The sequence below is a fragment of the Pinus tabuliformis genome, chromosome 9, assembly GCF_031772625.1.
Source record: "Pinus tabuliformis cultivar Carrire ecotype Pingquan chromosome 9, CPIR1, whole genome shotgun sequence".
NCBI lineage: Eukaryota > Viridiplantae > Streptophyta > Pinopsida > Pinales > Pinaceae > Pinus > Pinus tabuliformis.
The window spans coordinates 1633566469-1633575202 of record NC_142307.1 but is presented as its reverse complement, the minus strand read 5'-3'; the positions used below and the strand labels follow the sequence as shown (position 1 = coordinate 1633575202).

At 32.7% G+C, this 8734-nt stretch overlaps 1 pseudogene; it reads right to left on the bottom strand.

Moving 5' to 3' along the window:
• Positions 1-649: 649 nt before the first annotated feature.
• On the bottom strand, positions 650-1000 carry LOC149155096 (U4/U6 small nuclear ribonucleoprotein Prp31 homolog pseudogene; annotated as a pseudogene).
• Between the last annotated feature and the right edge of the window lie 7734 nt (positions 1001-8734).

Here is an 8734-nt window from a genome sequence, read left to right as displayed (position 1 = left end):
ATTGGACCTCTCACGGTTGTATCACCGCCTGAACCTTACTTCCTTATATTAATAAAGCATTTGAGGTTCTTCTATTCGCATGTGTTTCAATGGTGTATTGTCTTACTTGCGTATTTGATTTATGCTAATCCTTGAATCAATTATGAATGCATGCTTCTTGTAGTCTCCTTTTCTTGTCTTGTTCGCAGGATCTCGTGTAGCTAGGCCCGTGAGAAGACTTGGAGCTGGGAGCGAGCGGCAAATAGAGGAGATTGGATCGACCATTTGCGCAAGACATCGGTAAGTGGATCTCTTCCTTTCATCTCTTGCATGTCATAAAGAAGTAATTTTAGATAGCGTTGCTTCAGCTGTTGCTAAGGAACTATCACCCTTAGAGTGGGATAGGGTCATTCCGTGTTGGATACTTTTCCCCACAACAACTTGTTAAGGTGATTTTCCAGGATATGACTATTAGGAGTATCTGGCTACAAATTTTAGATCCAATTTCGGGTGTCATATATCTTCTCATTGCAGCCCACAAGTTATATACCTGAACTATTAAGTTTAAAGAAACTAGAAATGCAAAGTCTCCGGTTCTACTGTTTCATGGAAAAAAAAAATTAGCAACTAACAATCGACATGCACACATTCTCAAAGCAGGTGGCGTGCTCTAGAAAATCTCTGTTTGTTCAAGGTATCCAACACGAAACTGTGAAGTCGCTGTTGAAAATCCTACCAAATTCTTTTTCTTTGCACCTAGAAGCTGCACATTACAAGCTGGCATTTTAGCCAGTGAAGAGAGACCCCCTGCAGTACCCATCAATTTCGTTGCAACTGCACTCCCTGCAATAGCAGACAAATTGGGGGCAATGTATCCCATCCTACTCTCAACAAAATCCAAAACCTTCTTTTTTGTTGCATCAAGTGCAAGCACTCTATCACAGGCATCTAAAGTATTTTGCAAGTTTTCTTCTGATAGAGGCTTACCACTAGTGGTAGATGTAGTGACAGAAACAACCATAATGATTGCCGAAGGTAAAAGACCCTCAAGATCAACCAGAGTTAAATCGATCTCATTTCCAATTTTCTTTACAATTGGAGCATAATCAATTGGATGGTGTACAAGAGATTCTAACTCAGGAAACTTCAACCATGAGTGTAACGACTTATGATGGTTCTACTTATCTTGTCATGAATTAATTGCTTAACTAGGTGAGATACATTGGATTAGGTGTTGAATTTGGGTTGTTGGTGTGCCAAGGGGTTTGGGGGGCATTATGGTTGGAGTTTGTTGGCACAAGACTCATATAAGTTATTTGAGTATGAAATTATTTGGTGTGGTATTGATTGCATGCCCATAACGCATGAGACAACCTTAGATTGGCATGTGACAGCAATACATGTGAGATAATTGCATTAATGGAAAATGTAGAAATTGAGGTAAAGTTGGAGTTGGTGGTTTAATGAAGGAAAGAAGTGCATAGACATAGCTAGATGTGTGGTGACCAAGGTAAGACCATTTTATAAGAAAAACCTTGGCCACATTTGTTTGTGTTAAACAGGCCCACTGGTAGACCATTGTGACTTAGATGAAATTCTGCCAATCAACAAGTTCAATTTTTTCATATTACCCTTCATAAAATTTTATAAATCTTCTATTGTTGATCACATTGGAATGTCATAGTTTCCAACCAATCTCTTTCTGTTTTCAAGCTTCAAGGCTTCTCTGTCATTGGTGGTTTCTTTGTGAGTTCTTTTAGGTAACCATCTAATCAAAGGTGATTGGTTGAAAAGGAGAATCCCTTTTGATATCCTCTGCATGGAAATGCAGGCAGACGTAAGTAGAAGAGAAGGGAAGGTCCTAAACATTCACATGTTCTGTTCCAATAAGTCAGGATTTCTTCTATCCATAATCGAGGCTCTGGATGGAATTGGTCTTGATGTTAAGCAAGCAATCCTAAGTTGCCTCAATGGATTTTCACTAGATGTATTTCGAGCAGAGGTAATGTAATGTTTCAATTGATTACCCATTAAATTGCAATAGCTCCCAGTCTAACTCTATTATTTTGCACATTGTGATCAGCAATCCATTAGGGAAGATGTTACAATAGAGGAGATCAAAGCATTGCTGCTGCAGACTGCAGACAATTAAGATGGACTGTAGTAAACATAACTTACTACACATCTTCAAATGCCCCTTCTACTAAAAACCATAATATCATTTCAGTCAGAATTCAGAAAAGAACACATTGAATTCCCTTGGTGGAAGCCCTCTCTCCACAGGGATTCTGATATAGAAGATGAAGCAGAGTTTCATTACATATTAGGCTAACAATACTCTGAGAACCTGTGCCAGGGGTTCGTTGAGACAGCCTTGAAGCTATCCACATATTAAATTGTTTAGAGTATGTTAGTATAGTCATGTCACAGCAATCTGAATTGATAACCTTCTGTGTACTCATGTGAAGGCCGACATTTTTGCAGTTTGTTTCCATGTTACACATCATAATGAACATTTACTCATAGAAGTCTAGTTGTAGGATTAATATCTGTGATCCTTATTCTAGTAGAAATTATGTAGCAGTTGTTGGTCATTTTAGAAGCAGATGGTTTCTTTCCTTTCATAGTCTCCCTGATCCTCTATTCACTGCATATTCCTTAAAATTGAATCACCCCTGCAAGAATCTCGTTGTGTGTGTGCGTGTGTGTGTGTGTGTAGCTATATATATATATATATATATATATATATATATATATATATATATATATATATATATATATATATATATGGTCTTCTGTTGACATAGACTTTATATTGGCCACTTGATGAGTTAGTTTATGAGTGACTCGGTTGCAGGGCCTAAATAAATAATAACATGAACGAGTTAATGGATTCCATGGTTAAAGATATGGAGGAGGACACATTGAATTTAGTCTCTACTATTAAATTACAACCCCCTTCCTGTTGGGTAAGTTTTTAGCATTTCTCGCTCATTGTTGATATCATCAATTTGTTTCAAAGTTTCGTGTTGAGATTCATTTGGATTTGAGTTGGCCTTGGATGAGGAAGCAATTGGATCCTTAAATTTATTTGTATCGCTTATCTTAAAATCTCAACACAATTAAAGGTTATGGTTTCCGAATTTAATGATTTGCCCAAATATGGTAGATATCGTACCAAGAATATAACCACCTCTAGTTTACCAAAATCCAACAACCTTCAATGGCTCACAGAATCAAATATCACATCCACCGAAACCACCATCGGGGCACTCTATCTACCTTTTCATTTGCATTATGGATGATATATTCAGAACTGAGAAAACCCATATGGTGAACAAAAGATGAAATAGGAAATGACTTGAACAATACTCAAATAAATTTAGCCTTCATTGTAACAAAGTATTTATTTATCCCACTACTACAACTAGCAGAGATGGCCTTTCAGAGCTTGGAAATGGTTTGATTTCCCCTTGCAAAGGCATTGCTATGCCGCAGTGCTCAGTGGTCAGGCTCTGGGCAAGGGCGGGGTAGCAGGGGATGTAGTCAGGCTCCCACACTTAATATACATATCTACAAGAGCACTCCCAACAAATACATCTGATTGAAATCCACTCTTAATCACATTCTCGTGAACCTCCTCGCCATGCTCCAGTGCTGACAAACTGCATCACGCTGGCAGAACGCTGGCTAATGTTTCAGAGCCTGGCCTTACACCTGCCTGATACATTTGTTGAAAAAGTTTGATAGCCCTACGAGAATACCCATTTTACGCACATCCTGAAATCATCGCAGTCCACGACACCACATCTCGTTCAGGCATTTTCTCAAACATTTCCAAAGCCTCCTCAACTTGCCCATTCTGCACAAATCCTGCAACCATGGTCATCCGAGTGACTATATCTGGCTCAGGTATCTCCTCAAATAGCTTGAACGATTCACCCACCTGTCCATTCTGTGCATACCCAACAATCATCACTGTCCATAAAACCGCATTTTGCTTGCTCGGTGGTCAGGCTCTGGGCAAGGGCGGGGTAGCAGGGGATGCTCCGGTTCACATGAATTTTTCAAATCGAGTTGGCATAGTTGCCATACGCTCATTAAGGCATTGACGAGGTTGGTGAAGTTGAAACAGGTGGTCGGCGTGCGAGGTGATGGTTACGGAGGTAATTGGGTAGCGTTCCAGCGAGGTGACGGAGACGGAGGTGAGGGAAAAGCCGGTTGGGTGGCTGACCGGAATAATGCGCTTTTCGGATGATTAGAATCTCCGAAAAGTCACATTATAGATTACTCCATGTGATATAATATATAATAATTAATGATAGAGTACACAAAAGTCAATTCTTGTCATCATTACACAATAAAAGGAAAGACATTTCAATCAATCATATTTGACATAAATAGAAATAAATTTTGTTTAAAAATAATAAATTTTATTTCATAATGTTAAATTTTGTCGATTTTAAATTTTTTTAATAAAAAAAAATTAAACACAAAATAATAAAAAACTGAATACATTATAAACTGAATACATTATATCCTGCAAACTACAAATATAATCAGCCAAAAATTTATACATTTGAATGGAACGAAAATATGGTGAACTACCTAATCATATACAAACCTAACTGTAAGTCTAACGTTGAATTTATCGGTGCGGTTACATAACGTTGAACTTATCGGTGCAGTCACATCAGTCACATCAGTTGGTGGCTCATAAACAATTATAGTAGCCACTATAACAGTGGTGGCCTTAACTAAATTATCACAGAACGGATGACTATGGTCATTAAACCGTAATTTTGATGCATCATAATCCTACTTAAAAAATTTGTTGACAGAGGTAAACGTTATTTAGATAAGTATGTGGTGGGTAAGGTAGGAGAAAAAAAATGAAATGTACCATACATGGATAATAACGGGTACTCTAATTTGTAGTAAAAAAAAAAAAAAAAGGTCAAGGAGATGTTACAAGTCTTAAATTGTTTAGTCTAAATCAAAGAACTTCAAAATTTTCTAGCTCAGCTTTGAGAACTTAAACACAAAAATTTACTGTGTAAGATTGAAATTGTTTTCGACTAATTAAAGGACTGTAAAGTATTTCAAAATTTTGCATTGCATAATGATTAACGAGTGAGCTTTTCTATTTTTAAGTGTATGAGTTTTTTTATTTGTGGGATAAGCAATCTAATCTTGGATAAACTATATATTTTTGAGAGTTGCTCCGGGGTAAATTTCAGTTGGAAAAAAAAAAAGATTCATTTTGCTAAAAAAAAAAAATTGACTAATTTATGGAGGGAGAAATGCTATATTTTATTTCAATTTTTTTAATGAGAAAAGACATGTTCTTACCTATTAAGTTAATATTAAAAAGTAATTATTTATTGTTATATGTTTTGGAAAAATTTTGGCATATTTTCTTGTAAAAATTGCTTACTACTCAATAGAAATTTGTTGAATCACAAGTTTGAGTTGTAAACTCTTCATAATAGGCATGTTCTTATATGCAATCAGAAAGGTATTTCAAATAACAAAAGATAAAGTTTTGACGAAAATTTATTTTATCCACTTGGACCAAAAACTCTAAAGCATATAATAGTTAGATAATACATTAAAAATTATATTATTTTATATAGTTTATGAAAAATAACTTTATTATTAAATAGTATTTGAATACAAATTGATTATGGGCTTCCATGATATTTGAATTTTTATGAAACGATTTCGCTTGAATTTCACTTGTCAAAGTTTCTTCTCTTTGATAATATTATAGCATTAAAGTGGTATAAGTTATGTTGCTTAGCCTTAACTTATAGTAGAAAATTGCATTTTCACAAGTGAAGATTTTAATATTAAAAAAAAATTAGTCACCTATTTTGAGTATTTGGATATGCAAAATAGAATTCTCATACTTTCATGTTTTAATTGAAGTGATTGGAAAAATATGAAATAATTGTTGATGTTTTGATGATGATTTTAGGAATATTTGCAACTTCTTCTTTGGGTGGGTGTTAAGGTGTATTGTAAATTTTTTTACTAAATCTACTCTTGAGCAATCGAATACGCTCTCTATATGTCAACTCTTACATTAATAATTGTGTTGAGAATTAATTCTTAATTATTTCAGTCCATATTCAAAATACCACCATATTATTATCTTTTATTATTGCTTTATTTCTTAACCTAATGTCAATGCACATTCTAAATACTTCTTGCATATAGTTGCTTATGTTGTTGGCAAGTTGAGAATTCTTATGGTTGAATATTGTGTTTAAAAAAGTGTTAATGAGAATGTTTTTTTTAAATTTGTAAACAAAAATTATGCATGTTAGTGTGTGAATATTTTATTTTTTTATATAATTTAAGTAGATTTAATGATTAAGAATATGTGTTTATGAGTTGAAGGTCAAATACAAATAGAGTATGTATTCCTTTATACTTATTCGGTTCAAGAGAATTTCATACACCAATTTTGTTATCATATTCAAAAATATGTCATACACCAATTTCATCTCCAACTTAACTTAATTGTGACCTTAAAATTAGATTATTACTATTTTTATACAAAACCAAAATCATTTGAATATATCTATTATTATTATTATTATTATATCACATTCAAACCCATTATTATTATTTTATCAAAGACAAACTTATTTCATTGGAATATGTTGGTCATGTGTTGTTATCCTGCTTTATTTTATAAAATCTTCTAATAATTCTCACAATTTATTTAAACATAAACATAGTTTTAAATAATTGATTTAATTTTTTAAATATATTAAAAATTAAAAAGAAAAATAAAGTAAGGTTGGTTATTTGGAATATTTTTTTAATTGATTCAACGGTGTGTAAAATTTTCAGTCCAAAGGCTCTTTTAATTAAAGCCATAAGCGGATATATTATTGGCCTTAGTCGAGCATGATAAAAATTGTCTTATATTAAAAGTTTAATTTATTTAAAAATTTATATATGAATGAGATAATATTTTTTTTAAATTATAAACTTATATATAGTATTTAAAAATATAAATCAGTTTTTCTACTGAGTGTAGAATAGAATAAATGGTGACAAGATGCTCTGATGAATCAAGAAAAAATACATGAGCCCAATAATGTAATGTATCAGTTCTTTATCAACAAATAAGAGTAAGGAAGCCTTCTCTTAAGTTGTTAGAATCATTAGAAGATTTTATGCATCAACAATTAGATCCTCTAAATATAGTGAGTTATGAATACTTGAATTATTTACAACATATTCAAGCTTTATTGGCAAAGGATCAATAACCATATATATCTTTCTACCATTATGAATTCTCATCTCTATTAAGGATCAATAACCATAGATGCCTTTCTACCATTATGAATTGTCATATGCAGATCTCTGGTGGCAGCTTGTAACAAATGAAGTCAAGTGACTGGAATATCATTCGTAAGTGATAAGAAACAACCCTCTGCCAAGCATACAATACACCAGAGATATCTCTATCGCCCTTGTAAATGTTATTTCGTTCATGTAGCGAAAGTCCCCAAGCCATTCAAACTCAACAGAAGCAACCACTACATTTTTGAATGCCAACCATAAGATTCCCATCACCAAATTAATCTCTATATAAGCAATTTGAACTACTCCTTCTCATAATGAATCAAAGCCACAACCTAAAATAAAATTATCAACTACTACTTATCAAAATCAATCAAAACCACCAATCTAATCCACAACCCAAAATAGAAAAATGACTTCTCCTTTTCAAAATAAATAAGTGAGCAATCTATGCCACAAACTAAAATAGAAAATGAATTAGTCCTTTTAAACATATGAATTACTTCTTCAATAATCAAAGTTATTAACAAAAAGGAAGTATAAACTATTGGTTCCTACAAACAATAAATGATAATGGAAAAATATATAAGCATAAAATAAAAGTGTCTTGATTCATTATGAATTTTGAAATTAATCAGTTTGTATGGGATTTAGGTTTATTAAGGTCTTTATTTTATTAGGATTTATGTTTAAATTTCCTGGGGAGGAGTTCAGAGTGAGATACTTAATTTCTGGGGTTAAATTATTTTAAGTTGAATGGAATAGGCATAGTACAAATAGAGTATGAAAATCAATCAAAGCCACCAATCTAAAATAGAAATATGAACTGCCTATTCCCATAAACAATAAATGATAGTGGAAAAATAGATAAACATAAAGTAAAAATTGTTTTGATTCATTATGAGTTATTAGATTAGTTGGTTTATATAGGGTTTTTTTCCTCCCAAAGGAAAAATTGTAATATAGGGTTTCATCTTATTAGGATTTACTTTTAAATTTCATGAGGAGTTGAGGGTGATACTTAATTTGTGGGGTTAAATTATTTTAATTTGAATGGATAAAAAATAATAATCTCAATTCCTATATTTAACAAGTTTAAATATTTTTAAAATCAATAATGATATATTGATTAGAGATTTTTAAAAATAATAATATATGGAAAAGGGAAAGAAATAAATCAAATATTTTTCAAAAATATTATTCTTTAGAATTAATTATTATAAAAATAAAATGATTATAATATAAAAAATTAGGTGCAGTTGGACTCGGAAAATTTGACCCCACTCTCGCATTTCTTTTCTAGTGCTTGGGAACAGGCCTGTGTCTTGGTCGTTGAAGCTTCGCCATTATGGCCAAATTCCAGAATCAATCATATTGATCACTACATCAGAGCCGTAGTCCGATTAAACCCACAAGTGGCTTGGATTGGGTC